The following is a 12,122-nucleotide window of genomic DNA, read 5'->3' as shown; positions in this document are numbered from 1 at the left end:
ACCCGAACGCTCTCAAGCGGTGGAAGAACAGGTACAAGCTCTACTGCAGGCAGGCTTCATAAGAGAAGTCAAATACCCGTTATGGCTTGCTAATGTCGTTTTGGTAAAAAAAGTCAAATGGAAAGTGGAGAATGTGCACCGACTATACCGATCTTAACAAAGCTTTTCCGAAAGATCCTTATCCACTCCCAAACATTGACGCACTGGTAGATGCCTCCTCCGGAAATATCTCTCCTTTATGGACGCATACTCAGGATATAACCAAATCCCAATGTACCCACCCGACCAAGAAAAAACCTCTTTCTTAACCCCAAAGGCAAACTACTGCTACATTGTTATGCCTTTCGATCTCAAAAATGCAGGAGCCACTTACCAAAGATTAATGAATAAGAGTTTTTTCAGATCACATCGGAAAGGTCATGGAGGTCTACGTAGACGACATGCTAGTAAAGACGCAAAACGAAGAGATGTTATTATCCGACCTGACACAAGTATTCAGCACCATAAGACAACACGGCATGCGACTCAATCCCACAAAATGTACCTTCGCAGTAGAAGCGGGTAAATTGTTGGGTTTTATGATCACACATAGAGGAATCAAGGCAAACCCGGACAAGTGCAGGGAAGTACTTGACATGAAAAGCCCGACTTGTATCAAAGTACAACAACTTAACGGACGACTGGCAGCCTTGTCCAGGTTCCTGGCGGGATCCGCAATAAGATCTCTCCCCTTCTACGCTACTCTAAGGAAGGGAAAGGAATTTGAATGGACAGTTGAATGCGAGCAAGCCTTCCAAGACTTCAAAAAATTTCTGGGACAGCCACCTATATTAAGCCGACCACGGGAAGGGGAACCACTCATCTTGTACCTCGTAGTGGAAAATCAGGCAATAGCCTCAGCACTGGTCCAAGAAGACAACAGCGGGCAACAACCCATATACTTTATCAACAAAGCATTACAAGGAGCCGAGCTGAACTACCAGAAAATAGAAAAGTTCGCTTACACTATCATAATAACATCTCGACGACTTCGCCCATATTTCTAGTCTCACACCATTAAAATTCGGACCAACCAGCCCATAAAAGGAATCCTACAAAAAACAGACTTGGCGGGCAGAATCTTGCAATGGGCAGTCGAGTTGTCCGAGTTCGATCTTCAATACGAAGCTCGGACGGCCATCAAATCCCGATATCTGGCCGACTTCATTGCGGAATTTATGGACACACCAGAAATCCCCACAGAATGGCATCTATATGTGGACAACTCCTTAAATAACACGGGAAGTGGCGCAGGCGTAATAATTGAAAGCAACCAGGGGACCCAGATCGAACTCTCCCTCAAATTTGGGTTCCCTGCCTCAAACAATCAAGCGGAATATGAGGCACTTCTAGCTGGTTTGAAGCTGGCTAGGGAAGTTGGAGCTCAAAAACTTATCATCTTCAGTGACTCACAGGTAGTCGCATCACAAATAACAGGCAGCTACCAAGCCAAAGATCCCACTATAAAAAAGTACTTGCACAAAACCAGGGAACAGCTCGGACAACTCGGAGTGTACGAGATTCGACACATACCCCAGAGAACAGAATGCCCTGGCCGATGCACTCTCAAAGCTAGCCAGCACCAAACCAGGAGGCAACAATAGAAGCCTTATCCAAGAAATTCTACAGAAACCATCAATCTCAAAAGAAGAAAAAGTCCTAGCCATAACAGGTCGCGATCAGGGATGGATGACCCCCATAATCAATTACCTCACAATGGAGGCCCTCCCTACAAATGAGAAGGAGGCAAAGAGGTTAAAAATGGGAAGCACAATACTATACCATCATAAATAACACTTTATACAAAAGAGGGATTTCAACACCATTGCTGAAATGTGTGCCGACTTCCAATGCTAAAGATATCCCAGAAGAAGTGCACAGTGGCATTTGTGGTAATCACCTCGGAGTGCAAGTACTCGCCAAAAAAGTACTTCGGGCAGGATTCTATTGGCCGACGCTACAAAAAGAAGCCACAGAATTTGTAAGGACATGTTCGCCATGTCAGAAGCATGCCAACCTTCACGCCGCTCTGCCAGAGGAACTCATCAGCCTAACCTCACCCTGGCCATTTGCAAAATGGGGCCTCGATCTCCTCGGACCTTTTCCTCAAGGATCAGGGCAAGTCAAATTCCTCATAGTAGGAATAGACTACTTCACAAAATAGATCGAGGCAGAGCCCCTAGCTAATGCCACAGCTCAAAAAAGTCAGAAATTCCTATATAGAAACATCATCACAAGGTTCGGAGTTCCATACTCCATCACTACAGACAATGGTACCCAGTTCACAGACGCAGGCTTTAGAAAACTAGCGGCCGACCTGAATATAAAACAACAATTCACTTCTGTTGAGCACCCCCAAGCCAATGGACAAGTTGAAGCTGCTAACAAAGTTATATTAGCAGGGTTAAAATGGAGGCTACAGGATGTAAAGGGAGCCTGGGCCGAAGAACTCCCACAAGTCCTATGGGCATATCGAACAACTCCACATTCCACGACAAAGAAGTCTCCTTTTCGACTAGCTTACGGGATGAAGGCAATGATCCCAGTAGAAGTGGAAAAAGGATCACCCAGGGTAATCTATTTCAGCAAAAAAGCCAATTCCCAACTCTAAAGGGAAGAGCTCGACCTACTTCCGGAAATCCGAGAAAGAGCTCGGATAAGGGAAGAAGTGTTGAAACGACGAATGGCCTCTAGATACAACCGAAAAGTAATACAGCGGGCCTTCGCTGAAGATGACCTCATCCTAATCTGAAATGATATAGGAACAACTCGACCTGTAGAAGGAAAACTGTTAGCAAATTGGAAGGGACCCTTCCGAGTCATAGAAGTACTGGGAAAGGGCTACTACAAACTTTCTGAATTCGACGGGCAAGAGCTTCCTAGATCATGGCACGCCTGCAACCTAAGAAGGTACTATAGCTAGGGATGATAAAAGATTTTGGACAGGTCACACTCTTTTTCCTGAAAAGGTTTTTTATCGAGGCGCCCTGCCAAGACCTACAAATCACCCGACTTAGGAAATTAATTCCTCATGTATATTTGTATTTTCTTTTAATAAAATTTGCTCAGATTCTCTACAAACGCTCAAGTCATATTATTCTAAAAACATTCATCGCCTGATTGTAAAGCTATAGATCGACAAAAAGTGAAAACTGAATTCATTGCGCGATCACGATAAAAACGAAGGCTAAAAACCCAAATTCTACGAAATCGGCAAAGATGAAGACAGAATAATGCAAGAAGTTATAAAAAGTGATCCATAGAAAGGACCTAACGAGGTCCTAATAAAATGGATTGCTATAAAATAACTTAAAGGCTGGACGGCACAAAAGTCAGACCAGCCACAGAAACCCAAGTTATAAGTAAAGCCCTGGAAAGAGGTCTGGCCAACCCTATAAAAGAGGATTACTATAACTTCAAAGAGCCCAACAGGACGAAGTCGGACTCCTACAAAAAATTTACAAAAGATAAATCCCTGAAAGAGACCTAAATAAGGTCCAGGAAAGAGGATTATCAAGTAACTCGACAGGGCCCGACATGACGAAGTCATCCGGGAAAGATAAAGCTACAAAAGATAAATCCCTGAAAGAGACCTGAACAAGGTCCAAGAAAGAAGATTATCAAGTAACTCGACAAAGCCCGACATGACGAAGTCGGCCCGAAAAAGATAGAGTTACAAAAGAGATCTGAACAAGATCCAAGAAAAAACGATTACCTAGTAACAGAACAGGAACCGACGTGAAAAAGTTGGACTAAAGCTACAAAAAGTTATAAAAAGTAATCCAAGGGGTTGCTAGAAATAACTCAAAGATCAACTGAGAAAAATAGTCAAACAGAGGGGAGATTGCTCGACCCGATAGACCTCGATCTCGCCAAAAGCAATCAAAAGAGGATGAATAAAAAACAACTCTGAAAGATTCCAGATAAATGCTAAAGAAAGCTGCAAACAAGCATATCGTGAAAAACAAGGCAGTTACCATAAAACAAAGACTGAAAAGGCCGCTTGAAGCCAACCCCAAGAGTAAGAGAAACTATTTTGTTTTTCAAAATAAAGTTGCTAAAGGTAGCAACTATCAACAGTCAACAAAATACCATTTACAAAAAAGAGTTCAAAACCCACAGGCCGGGCTATACACAAATCTATCAAGGGTAATCAAAGAGAGTCCAAAGGATTCCCAGTAGCAGCATCAACATGAGGTGAAGGAGGACGAGTCTGGAGAGGCACCGCATCCACTGTCTTGTCGCCTCGATTCATGATCTAACAGTCAGGATCTGGCTCAACTACGGTCGAGGGAGCTGAAGGAACCAGCGGGGCAGAGGCTTTAACAGGAGGCGCAGGAGGAGGTTCAATATCATCATCGGGATCATCCGGGACAATCTTGCCATCCTTTACTACGTTATCAAGAGTAACGAGAGTCAAATCGGCACCAGGGGCAACAATCCAGAACTGCTCTATCAGGTTCTCATAGGCGGCAGTCACGCTACCCACAAGATGACCCTGAAGCTCGGCATAATCAACCCGAGCAGTTTCCAAGTCATCTCAGAGACGCACCAACTCCCTATAAGCCGAGACATAGCTATCCTTGTGCTTTAATGCCATGTCCTCAGCCAACTTCAAAGAAGCCGCCAAGGCGATAGAGCTAGCCTTCTCACCCTCCAGTTCCTTTTCTACCTTCGACAACTTCACCTCCAATTCCTCCTTCAGACCCTTGATCCGATCAAACTCTGATTTAGCATCCTCCATGAAGGACTTAGTAGCATGAATCGGGATCCCCTGAACAGTCCGAAAAATGGCCGCACCCATATGTGCCATCTTCACACTATTTTTTGTAATAAAATCTAGGTGCTGAAGAAGAGACACATCATCCATAGAAAGCCCACCATAAGGGGCAATCTGTTGGTCGACAAACTCAATAGGATCAAAATCCGGGGCATCCAGGTTAAAGGGCTCAGATGTTTTTTGCTTTTTCAAAGGAGGAGCACCAGAAGCAGCAGCGGAAGATTGTGGGGGATCTGCCAGACGAACCCAGGGAGTAGGGATCACCTTCCTCGGGCCAGGGGAACTCGGCACGGGTGGCTTCATGATGGTTTGGAAGGACCCCTCCCCAGCCGCCTTGACGAGATATTTTGTGCAACGCTGCCTTCCTGGCCTTTTTGAAAGCTGGTGCACGAAATTGCAATCACACTTTTGCAATCCCGCACAACTAACCAGCAAGTGCACTGGGTCGTCCAAGTAATACCTTACGTGAGTAAGGGTCGATCCCACAGAGATTGTCGGCTTGAAGCAAGCTATGGTTATCTTGTAAATCTTAGTCAGGATATCAGAAATTATCAGGATTGATTGTGAGAAGCAAAAGATCATGAAGTAAATACTTGTTTTGCAGTAATGGAGAATAGGTTGAGGTTTTGGAGATGCTACATCTTCTGAATCTCTGCTTTCCTACTGTCTTCTTCCTCAAACACGCAAGGCTCCTTCCATGGCAAGCTGTATGCAAGGGTTTCACCGTTGTCAGTGGCTACCTCCCATCCTCTCAGTGGAAATGTTCAACGCACCCTGTCACGGCACGACTATCCATCTGTCGGTTCTCAATCAGGCCGGAATAGAATCCAGTGATTCTTTTGCGTCTGTCACTAACGCCCCGCCTTCAGGAGTTTGAAGCTCGTCACAGTCATTCAATCATTGAATCCTACTCAGAATACCACAGACAAGGTTTAGACCTTCCGGATTCTCTTGAATGCCGCCATCAGTTCTAGGTAGAACGGAGGTGGTTGTCAGGCACACGTTCATAGTTGAGAATGATGATGATTGTCACGGATCATCACATTCATCCGATTGAGAACAAGTGATATCTTAGAATGGAAGCAAGCATGATTGAATGAAAAACAATAGTAATTGCATTAATCCATCAAGACACAGTAGAGCTCCTCACCCCCAACCATGGGTTTAGAGACTCATGCTGTGGAAAGTATACAAAGAGACGTGTAAAGTGTCATGAGGTACTGATACAATGTCAAAAGATCCTATTAATAGTAAACTAGTAACCTAGGGTATACAGAAATGAGTAAATGTTGTAAAAATCCACTTCTGGGTCCACTTGGTGTGTGCTTGGGCTGAACATTGAAGCATTTTCATGTAGAGACCTTTTCTGGAGTTAAACGCCAGCTTTTATGCCAGTTTGGGCGTTTAACTCCAAGTTTTATGCCAGTTCCAGCGTTAAACGCTGGAATTTCTGAGGCTGATTTGCCACGCCGGTTTGGGCCATCAAATCTTGGGCAAAGTATGGACTATCATATATTGCTGGAAAGCCCAGGATGTCTACTTTCCAACGCCGTTGAGAGCGCGCCAATTGGGCTTCTGTAGCTCCAGAAAATCTACTTCGAGTGCAGGGAGGTCAGAATCCAACAGCATCTGCAGTCCTTTTCAGTCTCTAAATCAGATTTTTGCTCAGGACCCTCAATTTCAGCCAGAAAATACCTGAAATCACAGAAAAACACACAAAACTCATAGTAAAGTCCAGAAAAGTGAATTTTAACTAAAAACTAATAGAAATATACTAAAAACTAACTAGATCATACTAAAAACATACTAAAAACAATGCCAAAAAGCGTATAAATTATCCGCTTATCACAACACCAAACTTAAATTGTTGCTTGTCCCCAAGCAACTGAAAATCAAAATAGGATAAAAAGAAGAGAATATACTAAAGACTCCAAAATATCAAGGAAACTTAGCTCCAATTAGATGAGCGGGACTAGTAGCTTTTTGCTTCCGAACAGTTTTGGCATCTCACTCTATCCTTTGAAGTTCAGAATGACTGGCATCTATAAGAACTCAGAACTCAGATAATGTTATTGATTCTTCTAGTTAAGTATAATGATTCTTGAACATAGCTAGTGTATGAGTCTTGGCTGTGGCCCAAAGCACTCTGTCTTCCAGTATTACCACTGGATACATACATGCCACAGACACATAATTGGGTGAACCTTTTCAGATTGTGACCCAGCTTTGCTAGAGTCCCCAATTAGAAGTGTCCAGGGTTCTTAAGCACACTCTTTTTGCCTTGGATCACAACTTTATTTCTTGCTTTTTCTTTCTCTTTCTTTCTCTTTTTTTTTTCGATTTTTTTTTGTATCCACTGCTTTTTCTTGCTTCAAGAATCAATTAGATGATTTTTCAGATCCTCAATAACAGTTCTCTTTTTCCTCATTCTTTCAAGAGCCAACAATTTCTAACATTCTTGAAACAACAAATTCAAGAGACATATGCACTGTTCAAGCATTCATTCAGAAAACAAAAATTATTGTCACCACATCAAACTAATTCAACTAGTTTCAAGAATAAATTTCGAAATCTTGTACTTCTTGTTCTTTTGTGATTAAAGCATTTTTCATTTAAGAGAGGTGATGGATTCATAGGACATTCATAGCTTTAAGACATGAATTTTAAATTTCATTAATTATGTATTAAAAACAAGACTCAAAAATAGATATAGGATGAGACTAGAAAATAAAAATAGAAAACAAAAATTTAAACTAGGCTCCTAATGATAGAGGTTTTCACAGAGTTAGGACTCAACAACCTTGATTTTGAGAAGTGGATGCCCCCTTAACTTGAGATGAAAGCTTTTGGCGTTTCAACTCTTGGAGTTCACGCCCCTGCTTCTCTTGTTCCTTCAGCAATTTGCAGAGCATGCAGTTCTAATTCTGCTGTTCTTCCTTTAGTTGCTCCATAGTTTCTTGCAACTTGGTGATAGATGCTTCTAGGCTGGTCCAGTAGTCAATTCTTGGGAATTCAGGGAGGAATTCCTGCGCCCTCTTCTTGATAGAGTTGTCTTGCATTTGTCCTTCCATTGACTTCTTGGTGATTGGGTGTTCAATGGGTATGAACTCATCTACTCCCATCTTCACCCCAGCCTCTTTACAGAGCAAGGAGATCAAGCTTGGGTAAGCCAGTTTGGCTTCAGTGGAATTTTTATTTGCAATTGTGTAGATCTCACAAGCAATCACATGATGAACCTCCACTTCTTTTCCAAGCATAATGCAATGAATCATCACTGCTCTCTTGATAGTGACCTCAGAACGGTTGCTAGTGGGTAGTATGGAGTGCCCAATAAAGTCTAGCCAACCTCTTGCAATTGGTTTGAGGTCTCCCCTCTTGAGTTGGTTTGGGACACCCTTTGAATTGGTTATCCACTTAGTCCAGGGAGGCATATGTCCTCTAGAACCTGATCCAACCCTTTATCTGCTCTCACCATTCTCCTATTAAAGGATTCAGGATCATCTTGCAGTTGAGGTAATTTGAAGATTTCTCTTATTTTGTCCAGATGGAAGTACATAACTTTCCCTCTGACCATGGTTCTGTAGGTATGGTAAGCAGTTCCAGTCATTCTCTGCTTATCTGTTAGCCACAGATTTGAGTAGAATTCCTGAACCATGTTCCTTCCAACCTTTATTTCAGGATTGGTTAGAACTTCCCATCCTCTGTTTCGAATTTGCTCTTGGATCCCCGGATATTCATCTTCTTTCAGATCAAATTTTACTTCCGGGATCACTGACCTCAGACCCATTATTTTGTGATAATGGTCTTCATGTTCTTTGGTTAAGAACTTCTCTTGATTCCAAAGATTCTTTGGATTATTCTCTTTCTTTCCTCTTAAATTGGTTTATTTTCCCTTAGGAGCCATGAACTTGATGAATCTTGGCTTAGTAATCACGGAAAAGCACACCAAACTTAGAGGTTTGCTTGTCCTCAAGCAAAAGAAAAGAAAGAAGAGAGAGGGAAGAAGAGTAAATTCGAATGGTGTGGTGGAATGAGGGGGGCCAAACGTGTATTTATAAGGTGGGGGGGAGATTTCGAAAAAAAAAAAGAAAAATTTGAAAGGAGATTTGAGAAGATATGGAAAGAAATTGAGAGAAGGGTGAGTTTTTGAACAAAATTTGGGAATGATTTGAGAGATTTGAAGAATGATTTTAGATTTTTGAAAATTTGAAAGTGAATGATGAGAGATTGAAATGTGTTTTTGTAGAAAAGTATGGGTAAGAAAAGGAAAGTTTGAAAAAATTTGATTTGAAAACAAAATTGTGGTCCCCCCACCATTCTGGCGTTAAACGCCCAGAATGGCACCCATTCTGGCGTTTAACGCCCATTTGATGCCCCTTTTGGGCGTTTAACGCCCAGCCAGGTGCCCTGGCTGGCGTTAAACGCCAGAATTCCTTTATCACTGGGCGTTTTTCTAAACGCCCAGGATGCTGCACACCTGGCGTTAAACGCCCAGAATGGTGCCCATTCTGGCGTTTAACGCCCAAAATGGCACCATTCCTGGCGTTAAACGCCCAGAATGGGTACCATTCTGGGCATTTAACGCCCAAAATGCCCCTTACTGGCGTTTTTTCGCCAGTAAGCTCTTTTTCTCTGCTTTTTGAGCTGAATCCTTCTGTAACTCTGTGAATTCCTTCATTTTTTATACTTGCCTCTGTGAGAACAAACCATATAACCTCCTAATGACTGGGTTGCCTCCCAGCAAGCGCTTATTTACTGTCTTTAGCTGGACCTTCACTGAGAATCACTCAAGTCTCAGTTTTGAGCATTCCTGCTCAAAATTGCTTTCAAGATAATGCTTGATTCTCTGTCCATTAACAATGAACTTTTTGTCAGAATCAATATCCTGAAGCTCAACATATCCATATGGTGACACTCCTGTAATCACATACGGACCCCTCCACCGGGATTTGAGTTTTCCTGGAAACAGTCTGAGCCTAGAGTTGAAGAGCAGAACTTTTTGTCCTGGCTCAAAGACTCTGGTTGACAACTTCTTGTCATGCCATTTCTTTGCCTTTTCCTTATAAATTTTTGCATTTTCAAAGGCATTGAGTCTGAACTCCTCTAGCTCATTTAGCTGGAGTAATCTTTTTTCACCAGCTAATTGAGCATCCATGTTTAGGAATCTGGTTTCCCAGTAGGCTTTATGTTCCAGTTCCACGGGCAGATGACAGGCCTTCCCATACACCAGTTGGTATGGAGAGGTTCCTATAGGAGTCTTGAATGCTGTTCTGTATGCCCACAGAGCATCATCCAAGCTCTTTGCCCAATCCTTTCTTCGGGCCATCACAGTCCGTTCCAGGATTCTTTTTAGCTCTCTATTAGAGACCTCAGCTTGCCCATTTGTCTGTGGATGATACGGAGTTGCCACTTTGTGGCTAATTCCATATCTAACCATAGCAGAGTATAGCTGTCTATTGCAGAAATGAGTGCCCCGTCACTGATTAGTACTCTGGGAACACCAAACCTGCTGAAGATGTGTTTCTGGAGGAATTTTAGCACGGTCTTGGTATCATTAGTGGGTGTAGCAATTGCTTCTACCCACTTAGATACATAGTCCACTGCCACCATAATGTAAGTGTTTGAGTATGATGGTGGGAATGGCCCCATGAAGTCAATTCCCCATACATCAAACAATTCTATCTCTAATATCCCTTGTTGAGGCATGGCATAACCGTGAGGCAAGTTACCAGCTCTTTGGCAACTGTCACAGTTACGCACAAACTCTCGGGAGTCTTTATAGAGAGTAGGCCAGTAGAAGCCACATTGGAGGACTTTAGTGGCTGTTCTCTCACTTCCAAAATGTCCTCCATACTGTGATCCATGGCAGTGCCATAGGATCCTTTGTGCTTCTTCTCTAGGTACACATCTGCGGATCATTCCGTCTGCACATCTCTTAAAGAGATATGGCTCATCCCATAGGTAGTACTTGGCATCTGAAATCAATTTCTTTCTTTGCACTCTGCTGTACTCCTGGGGTATGAACCTCACAGCTTTATAGTTTGCAATATCTGCAAACCATGGAGCTTCCTGAATGGCAAAGAGTTGCTCATCTGGGAAGGTCTCAGAGATCTCAGTAGAAGGGAGGGACGCCCCAGCTACTGGTTCTATTCGGGACAGATGATCAGCTACTTAGTTCTCTGTCCCTTTTCTGTCTCTTATTTCTATATCAAACTCTTGCAGAAGCAACACCCATCTTATAAGTCTGGGTTTTGAATCCTGCTTTGTGAGTAAGTATTTAAGAGTAGCATGGTCAGTGTACACAACCACTTTGGATCCCACTAGATAGGATCTAAACTTATCAATGGCATAGACCACTGCAAGTAACTCTTTTTCTGTGGTTGTGTAATTCTTCTGTGCGTCATTTAGAACACGGCTGGCATAATAAATGACGTGCAGAAGCTTGTTATGCCTCTGTCCCAACACTGCACCAATGTTATGGTCACTGGCATCACACATTAGTTCAAATGGCAATGTCCAATCTGGTGCAGAGATGACTGGTGTTATGACCAGCTTAGCTTTCAGGGTCTCAAATGCCTGCAGACACTGTGTGTCAACACAAATGGTGTGTCCGCAGCTAGCAGGTTACTAAGGTTTGCATTTTCGAAAATCCTTATGACTTCTGTAGAATCCTGCATGCCCAGAAAGCTCTGATGCCTTACATTGCAGGTGGTGGTAATTTTTCAATTACCTCTACCTTTGCCTTATCCACCTCTATTCCTCTGCTTGAAATCTTGTGCCCAAGGACAATTCCTTCAGTCACCATAAAGTGACATTTCTCCCAGTTTAAAACCAGGTTAGTCTCTTGGCACCTTTTCAGGACAAGTGCTAGGTGATTAAGACAGGAGCTGAATGAGTCTCCATATACAGAGAAGTCATCCATGAAGACTTCTAGAAATTTCTCTACCATATCTGAGAAGATAGAGAGCATGCACCTCTGAAAGGTTGCAGGTGCATTGCACAGACCAAAAGGCATCCTTCTGTAGGCAAACACGCCAGAAGGGCAAGTAAATGCTGTTTTCTCTTGGTCCTGAGGGTCTACTGCAATTTGGTTGTAGCCTGAATAGCCATCCAAAAAGCAGTAATAATCATGACCAGCTAGTCTTTCTAGCATTTGGTCTATGAATGGTAAAGGAAAATGATCCTTTCTGGTGGCTATATTGAGCCTTTTGTAGTCCAATACACATAACGCCACCCCTGTGACTGTTCTTGTAGGAAACCAATTCATTTTTTTTCATTATGAACCACTGTCATGCCTCCTTTT

Source organism: Arachis hypogaea, chromosome 5 (genome assembly GCF_003086295.3).
Source record: "Arachis hypogaea cultivar Tifrunner chromosome 5, arahy.Tifrunner.gnm2.J5K5, whole genome shotgun sequence".
Taxonomy (NCBI): Eukaryota; Viridiplantae; Streptophyta; class Magnoliopsida; order Fabales; family Fabaceae; genus Arachis; species Arachis hypogaea.
Note: the sequence above shows the minus strand (reverse complement) of the source record.